Raw genomic sequence first — 8,419 nt, forward strand, 5'->3', positions numbered from 1 at the left:
AGCAAACCTCTCCCAACCAGTACATCCTGTATGGGTGAAACTGGTGTGTATGTTGGGGAGGGGTTCACTTTTTTAGCTGCAATACTCCTTCCTTCACAACACATTGGGCAGATACAGGGACCTTTGATCACTGGGGAGTCATAACCAGCAGCAGGCATTATATAAGGCCAAACTACCCAAACATGTCTTTCTACTGTTGCATTATGTAGATTAGTGGCCATTTTGCTAATCCTATTGTTGCCAGATGCACTGCTTTTCACAAGATGCACCTTCATAATTACTGTGTTGGGAGGATGGGGCCACAGGGAGTTGACAAGAGAATGCCAACCTTATTTAATGTTTTTAGAATTATGGCTGGACTGGTGCAAGAACCTGTCGTTAGGCCTTGGGCCTGGATTCGAACGCTTGCTGCAGCAGGGAGGGTAATTTGCAAAATTCTTTCTCTGTAGAAAGGGATTACCTTTCTCATAACTGGGGGCCTAGTTTGTAATCTAAATTACCAGGATCTTTAACTTAATTGTATAGGAGCCAGATATACCACCAGCTTTGTTAATTTTTTGCCGTTACACTTTGCAGGCAGCACTGAGGCCCCATAGGCTGGCAGCACTTCCAAACAGCTTCTGATTATTCTCATTATTGCAAGTACAGTGGTACCTCGGGTTATAGACACTTCAGGTTGCGCAATTTCGGGTTGCGCACTGCTCCGAACCCAGAAGTACCGGAACAGGTTACTTCTGGTTTTCTGTGCTTGCGCATGCGCAGTAACACTAAATCACACTTTGTGCACGGATCACATGCACAAGCCGAGTTTCCACTGTACAGCATGAGACTCTTAATATCAGGGTCTTGGGTTTGAGTCCCACATTGGGCAAAAAGATTCCTGCCTTTCAACACTGCAGTTCTATATGATGAAGAATTTTTCAGCAACTTACCAGCAGATTGGTGGTCACTGTTACCCCCTGAGGCTTGCACCACGGAGCAGAGCAACTTGCATTAAACCGAATGTGTGTGTACTATGCAGGCAGTGGCAGCTCAAGCCCATTGAGACAGGTAGGGCAGAAGGTAAAGAGGACAACAGTAGATGGAGCCAGATGCAGTGGCTGGCAGAGCCAACTAATTCAGCTGGACAGCTGAGGGGCAGGTAGTAGCTCTCCTTTCCCTACTCCCTGCCCTTGTTGCAGGATCACGCTTGCTCTCAGGGGCATCAGTGTGCCTCCTGCACCCTGCGGCTCACTGACAATGGCCGGTGCTACCCCTTTCTGAGGAATTGCTGTGCTGAAAGATTAGGAAGAGGGCTTCACTTCAGCATAAAGGAGCTAACAGCTGTGAAGAGAAGACAAAAGCATCCTTGAGCGAAGCAGACAATATTGTGCGGGGTGGAAAGAGGAGTGGGGATTACCGTTAGCAGAGCTGCGATCTCTCTTTCTTGCACCTGCTGCTTGCTGAAAGGCTAATGCTGGGGCCCAGTTGTCAGCCGCAATGAAAAAGCCTCTAGTCCAAGAAAAAGGCAGGCAGGCCATCCACGCAGGAAGGGCCAAGAGCAGAGGGGAGGGAGAGGAGATGCAACATGTGGAGGCAAGAGGCTGGCGGGCGAGGTGCCCGATTGCCTCAAATCTCCATCCGCACTTAAGCACCAGGTAGGTGGAACATTGCCGCAATGGGATAGGTGTAGCAAGAGGCAGGCGGTGAAGATTGGCAGATTGCACTCAGATTTGCAGGTGAGGTGCTTTGCAAGCTAGCTGCTTAACCTAAACTTAATGGTAGAAAAATAAAGCTTAAGTGGCTAAGGGACTCTGGGTGCCTACAAATGGGTTTATATTGTGGGATCGGCGCTTCTCCTGTAGATACGCATTTTTCTATATTTGCACAGCTTCGCCGTGGCATCAAAATGACAGCCTGCATTTTCCCCATTTAATCCCTTTCCAGGAAAAATCCCGTAAATTAAACTCCATTTGCGTTCTCTCGACAGGTCGTTTTCAATATTAAGTTCCCAACTGGAAGCATTCTCTGCCCGTGAATCAGGATGTTTCTAGTTCAGATCCTTCCTCAGCCATGAACTTGCTAGCAAAAGTATAGGTAATCATGTGGGTCCATTGACAGGCAGGAATTAAAATGCCACACAGTACGGGAAACACCTTCAATGGGGCCAACTGAAATGTCACAGAGTAGGGAGTCCGTCTCTCTCTGTCTCAACTTGTCTGCAAAGTGGAGTAATACAGAACTACTGCATCATTCCATGTTGCCTTATGGCTAGGATGATTTAAGGATTACAAGATAATGCAAGGGAAGGTGTTTGAACGGAAGTGCTATACAAATGCAAAGATGACAATTTAGTAATTCCATTTCATCGTTCAGGTGTGATGCTAAAGTTGTTGACTGTAAGATGAATGAGGTTATTTCTGTTAGTCCCATGGCTTTGTATCAGTGCAAAGAAGCAAGTTGATTTGTTGTACATGCAACTGGTTTCTTGCCAAAACTAGGTTCTGAAAGTCAGGCCTCATATGTATTGCTGCTTTTATTATGAGTTGTATTGAAATGATTGTTATGAAGCCCTTGTTCATTATGCTGTAAGGTTGTGAATGGCAGTATATAAATATCCTAGTAAATGTTTTTTAAATGACATTTTCAAAAATGCACATTGTACTCCTAGAATCAATTAATGCAACAGCCACAATCGGAGTAGACAACTTTATGTAAAAAATGAAGGATCTTTCTGATGCAATCCAGTTGCTGAGAATGTTCATTGTTATGTACATCTCATCTACATATTTATATTCTCTGCTTGAGGTGTCTTATAGAACACCTGAAAGGAAGCTCATTTTGATGTATTTCATAATAGTTTATACACTAAAGCTATCCATGAAAATCCCAATTTCAAGGTTCACTGCTAATAAAACTACATTTCCTTTCACTGTTAATAAATTTAGGACAAGCAGATTGTCTGTTTCTGCAAATTCCCACTTGGTTTCCATTAATCCTCTTTAGGGGGGTAATTATTAATATCTACAATAGGACGATGCATTTTCTGCAGCACCATGAAAAACATGAACAAGGAACCAAGATTAATTGGGCTAGTGTGTTTGTCAACTCATAATTTCATTTACAAACATAAGCACGCACTTGCTCCTCCCCCCACCCCTTCTGAAATTATGGTTATGTACACAACGCCAACTTAAAATCCAGCCAGGTTGTTCTGTTTCTCAATTCAGATCAAAGCTGGTTTGGGTAGATATGAATCAAGATGCCGTATTTCATAAGAAACAACAAGGAAGATAAGAGTATATGGATTGTAGCTTAAGATAATGTGTGCACCACTTCGTAAGCGAGCAGTATGAGCACACTGGACCCAGATCAAACGAGACTATGTGCACAGCCTATATTGCTATATAATTGTGTGTCCTCTGTGAAGATTAGTGGGTGTTTAAAGCAGCTTATAAAAGGTAATCTATGATCATTAGTGAGTTGTTGACCTGGGATTATTGCAGTACAAAGCGATACCGGTAATTTTAAATAGCATCCTCTCATCAACATTAAAGAATTTGGAATTAGCAAGTGAGATCTGCAACAAAGTGTTGCAGAGTACAGTATCTTCACCTCCTTGCAAAATTGCTCTTGGCCAGGGTGACAGGACAGAATAATCATCTCCTGCAAAATATTCCATCTCACCTTCTCAATTTTCAATTTTCCCCAACACTTTAATGTTATGCGGCTACTAAACACGTTTGTTTTTCAGTGGACTGACTTTTTTACTCTCTTAGAAGGGTTTGGTAAAGACTTTTTGTACTTCTGCAAATATTGGGAGTTCCCTAAGCTGCTGCCCCCTGCTTGTTTCTTAGTGGTCCCATTTTGGCTATATATCCATCACTACCCAACCAGTTGATATTTGCTGTTAGCAGTGCTGGGAACTCGTTTCATCTGCAGAACCTTTTTGAGGCAGGGCTTGAACACAACACGCTCCGTCCCTATTTCGATGGGATGTTTTTTGTTGGTTTTTTTTTTAAAAAAACCACCTTAGGAGAATAGTATATGAATGGCAGTGCCAGCCACCAACCTAGATGGCTTTAAAAGAGGATTAGACAAATTCATGGAGGAGAGGGCTATTGATGGCTGCTAGCCATGTTGGTTATGCTCTGCCTCCACTATCAGCAGCAGTAATGTTTCTGAACACCAGTTGCTGGAAATTACAGGAGGGGGCAGTGCTCTTGTGCCTGAGTCCTGCTTGGCGACCTGAGATTCATCAAAGCAATTACTTTCAAAAAGGCTCCAAGCTAGTGCACCCAGCACTCCTCAGTTCAACCTACACAAACATTGCTGGGAGAAGCAGGCGTAGCTTCCAGGTGTCCAAGATAAGGCAGCTTGCTCATTGCCCCGGCTGACCCCACAAAAGCTTCCTAAAACCCAGAAACTCAGACCAACACACCCTGTGCATCTCAGACAGCTCCCTTATAAGTTACTGAGAGTGTAAAGGCAGATCACACTCCTGACTCTCTCCCAGATCTCAGAAGAGCACCTGCCCTCTTACAACTCTGATTCTAACCTTTCAGTAGCATGAATTCTAAGCACCTAGGTACATGAGGATTCTAAGACCCTGAGGTTGGCAATTACACACAATTCACTGATCAAATCAGGGAACTTTATTTTTAAAAAGAGGGAAAGCAGGCAGGTCGAAACAGAATCCATTTGACTTCCAAAACGTTCAGAAACCAAATCACGGCTTCTGATTGGTTGCAGGAAGCTCCTACAGCCAATCAGAAGTCACGGAAGCCCCATTGGACGTTCAGCTTCCAAAAATAGTTCTCAAACTGGAACAGTCACTTCCTGGTTTGCGATGTTCGGAAGCCAAAACATTCGGGAACTAAGCTGTTCAAAAACCAAGGTACAACTGTAAATAAGAGCACTGAACTGATCCTAGCTTAGCCACTACAATATAGTTCTAATTGACTTACAAGTAGGCAGCAAGGAAGTTCCACTTCCCCAAAAGTCCAGTCTGTATTCCTGATGGTGGGATGGAACAATTTTGCAAAGGCTGCTCAGCTTTTCAAAGTCTCCTCTGCTGGAGAAGTGGCCCCTGGCTCTTACTGACCAATGAGATCCAGAGCCATTTGGCCCCACTGGTCCCCTTTCCTAGACAAGCATCTTGAGTACCCCTTTGTGACTGACTGGCTTAAAGAAATAGTGGGGCAGATCAGGGCCTTTCTTCACACATCTATTGCATGTATGAGCATCTGAGTTTGTATGTAGGACATTTTCTCTTGGACAGATATCTAAACATACAAGAAGTTACTCTTAAAATCCCACACACAGCTGAGTCGACATCTTGATTATAGTGTGTTGCCAGCAGTTGACAAACATGATATGCCCATAAGGTTCACAAGACCTTGATGAAGGTTTGGCTTTTTACAAGAAAGTTGTCTGGCCAGCTAAGCCAGTAATAGTTTTGTGTTTGGCAGCCTACAAAGCTGGTTCACATAACTTCTCAATACTTTCCGAAAACCTTTAGATGCAAAATTGTATTTTCCTGTTGCAGTGAAAAGATCTGTGATCCTCAGCAAACAGCAACATAGGTACAAAGAGGGTTCCCAGATGATGTTGGACTACAACTCCCATCATCCCCAACCAGTGGTTATGCTTGCTGTGGCTAATGGGAATGGTAGTCCTCAAAATGTTCTGGTTACCTGGCTTTACTGCTGGAAACATCTGTGTAACTGCAGCAAACAATATTGCTTCATAAAGTGAGAAGAAGCCCAATGCCCCACCCTCTCCAATATCCCCTTGCATGACACACATTATCTACACGGTGGTTCAAAGAGACAGGTGCTTGCAGCTGAACATGCGGTCTGCCAGGGATCAGCACAGCTGGGACAGGAGACCCACTGCTGATCCCCAGTGTTTCTGGGCCCTGCTTGCTCTCATGTTATTGCATGTTTGCCTGCCCTCCACATATGATAGGAGCAAAGAGGAACAGCAGCAGTTGTCTCCGCTTGCCTCCTTCAGGGCAGTGTTGCACTTGGAATCTGGAAGGAAGGCCAAGTGGAGAAGGGCCTAATAAAAGAGTAATGACCAAGGGGCCCAAAATATCTGGAGCCAACACTTTTGACAGTAGATGCTTGTGATGCTGGGATTGTGTCAATGACTTGACATGCAGGATGGGGCTGTCTAGGTCAGAAATTGTGTCTGTGTCTGCTTCTGACTGACAGGGGGATTTCCCAGTCAGCTGAACCACAGCTATGTATTTCAGATATTTGTGTCTTGATAATATTGAACCAAATCGAGCAGTCACATTAAAAGCTGCTTTCCCACATGAAATGTGCCTCTAATTGTGTTAGCCAAAGGTCTGACAGCTGAACTGCATTTGTTGAACTGGATGCAATGCTGTTGGCCTGTGGGAAACCTGCAAGCGGGACCTGAGAGCAGCAGCACTCTGTCCCCCTGCGGGTTCCAGCAACTGAGATTCAGAGGCGCACAACCTCCAGCAGTGGTCCATCCGGCACAGTGCAGGCTCCACTGACTGGCAGCAGCTCTGCAGGGTTTGGGACTGAAATCTTTTCCCAGGCCTGCCTGACCTCCTTGCAGATTGAGCCTCAGATCTTCTGCAAGTAAACCATGGGTCTTGCTGCTCAGAAACATGTCAGAAACATGTTAACCCACTCTAGGGGAAAGGGTCATACATAGTTCTGTGACAGAGCACCTGCTTGGCATGCAGAAGGCGCGGGGTTCAATCCCAGACTTTTCCAGGTAGGGTTGAGAGAGGCTCCTTGGAGAACCACTGCCGGTCAGTGCCGACAACACCGAGCTATATGGGCCGGTGGCTTGACTCCTGTTCGCCTAGGAAACTGACCGGGAGAGGCGCGACTCACACCCAGCTGCCGCCGCCGCCGCCGCCGCCGCTTCTTTGGGTCCCGCCGCTTCTCATTCCACGCATCTCTTTTCTCGCGTCGCGGCGGCAGACTTTGGGAATGACTGACGCGGATGATAGACGTCGTCTGAATAGGCGGGCGGCCCTCATGTGGCGCGGGACTGCGCTCACAACAGGAACGAACTCCGCTGTCTTAGAATGGCGAGCTGCAAGGATAAGGAAGGCAAGAAGCCCGCCTGAGCGGCCCGAGAAGCGCGGCGCCTGAAGAAAGGGACGGGGGTGGGGTGGGGGAGCTCTCCGCCTTCTCCTCAGCGGAGCAGCGGGAGCTCATTTCCCGGGCTTTTGTTCCCGGCCGGCGGCTCCTGCGCCCGCAGCTGGGAAGTGAATGGCGCGGGCCTGGAAGCTGCCGGAGCGCGCAGCTGGCAACCAGCCGAGCCCCGTCGGAAGTCGCTCCCCTCCAGGCGAGCAGCGTGCCTCCTGCTGGGCGGCCGCCGCGGGGCGCCTCGGAGGAAGGCAGCCCTCCCGCGCGCTCGTTCCCGCCGCTCGCTGTAATCTGCCTGACACAGCGGGAGCAGGAGGGGGAGAAGCCGGGAGAGCACCAGGGAGGCAAGCAGGGGCTGCCTGCCGCACACTCTGGGGAAGTGGTGGGGGGCGCGGACGGGGGGGGGGAATTGCTCGCGCACTCTGTGGAGGCGGCCCCTTCGAAGGAGGTGCGGTGGGCGCCGCTTCCGCAGCTTGGGGGGGGGGCGGCGCAGGAGCAGCGCCCCTTGCGCGCCAGCAGGCAGCAGCAGAGGGTCAGCCTGGGAGCAGCGCGCGCCGCGACCTCGGCCAGGGCGAGGCTGGACTCCGAAGCGCCGCACGGGCGCGTGGCGGAGCACGCGGAGGAGGGGAGGGGAGGCCGCCTGCCGGAACCGCGCCCCTAGTGGTGAAGGGCGCTTCGTGGTCAGGAGGCGGCCTCGCTCCCGCTCCCACGTTCCTTGTGCAATAGTTCTCTGTACGCGCAAGCAAACCTACTTCGTTAGATGAAAGTAGTTACGCAAGGGGACCGTCGCGCGATGGCACCGGGTGTAACGCGTTAGGCAACCTCGATCGCTGCGGTGTTTTAACGAGCTGGGTGAATGGAGTAGCGAGCTGGTTAATCAAGAAGCAGATATAAATAATAATAATAATAATAAAAGAAATTGTAAGTACCGGTACTTATAAAAACGGCACCATCTCAAGAAGGGCAATGCCCGCTTCTCTCTCGCCGAAGGGAGTGCCTCTAAGATTATGGCTACTGCAGCACATCATCTAAAGGCAAAAGAGGCATTTGCTGGCTTTGGAAATAGTGCTTTTGTTCATTTGATTTTCTGCAGATTTAATGAATAGGCTGGTAAGTAACCGAAATTCATATGATTAGGAACTATTCACGTCTCTTTGGTCAGCTGTAAGTTATCAAGATTCGCAATGCCACACAATGTCTTCTGTATGTTACAGTCCACCACACACAGCTTTTTAAGAGTATTTTTGGGCTTCCTGCACATTTTAAAATGACCTGGTTTGGTTTGCACTGATAGAGTTACA

The sequence above is a fragment of the Podarcis cretensis genome (genome assembly GCF_951804945.1).
Source record: "Podarcis cretensis genome assembly, chromosome: 1".
Taxonomy (NCBI): domain Eukaryota; kingdom Metazoa; phylum Chordata; class Lepidosauria; order Squamata; family Lacertidae; genus Podarcis; species Podarcis cretensis.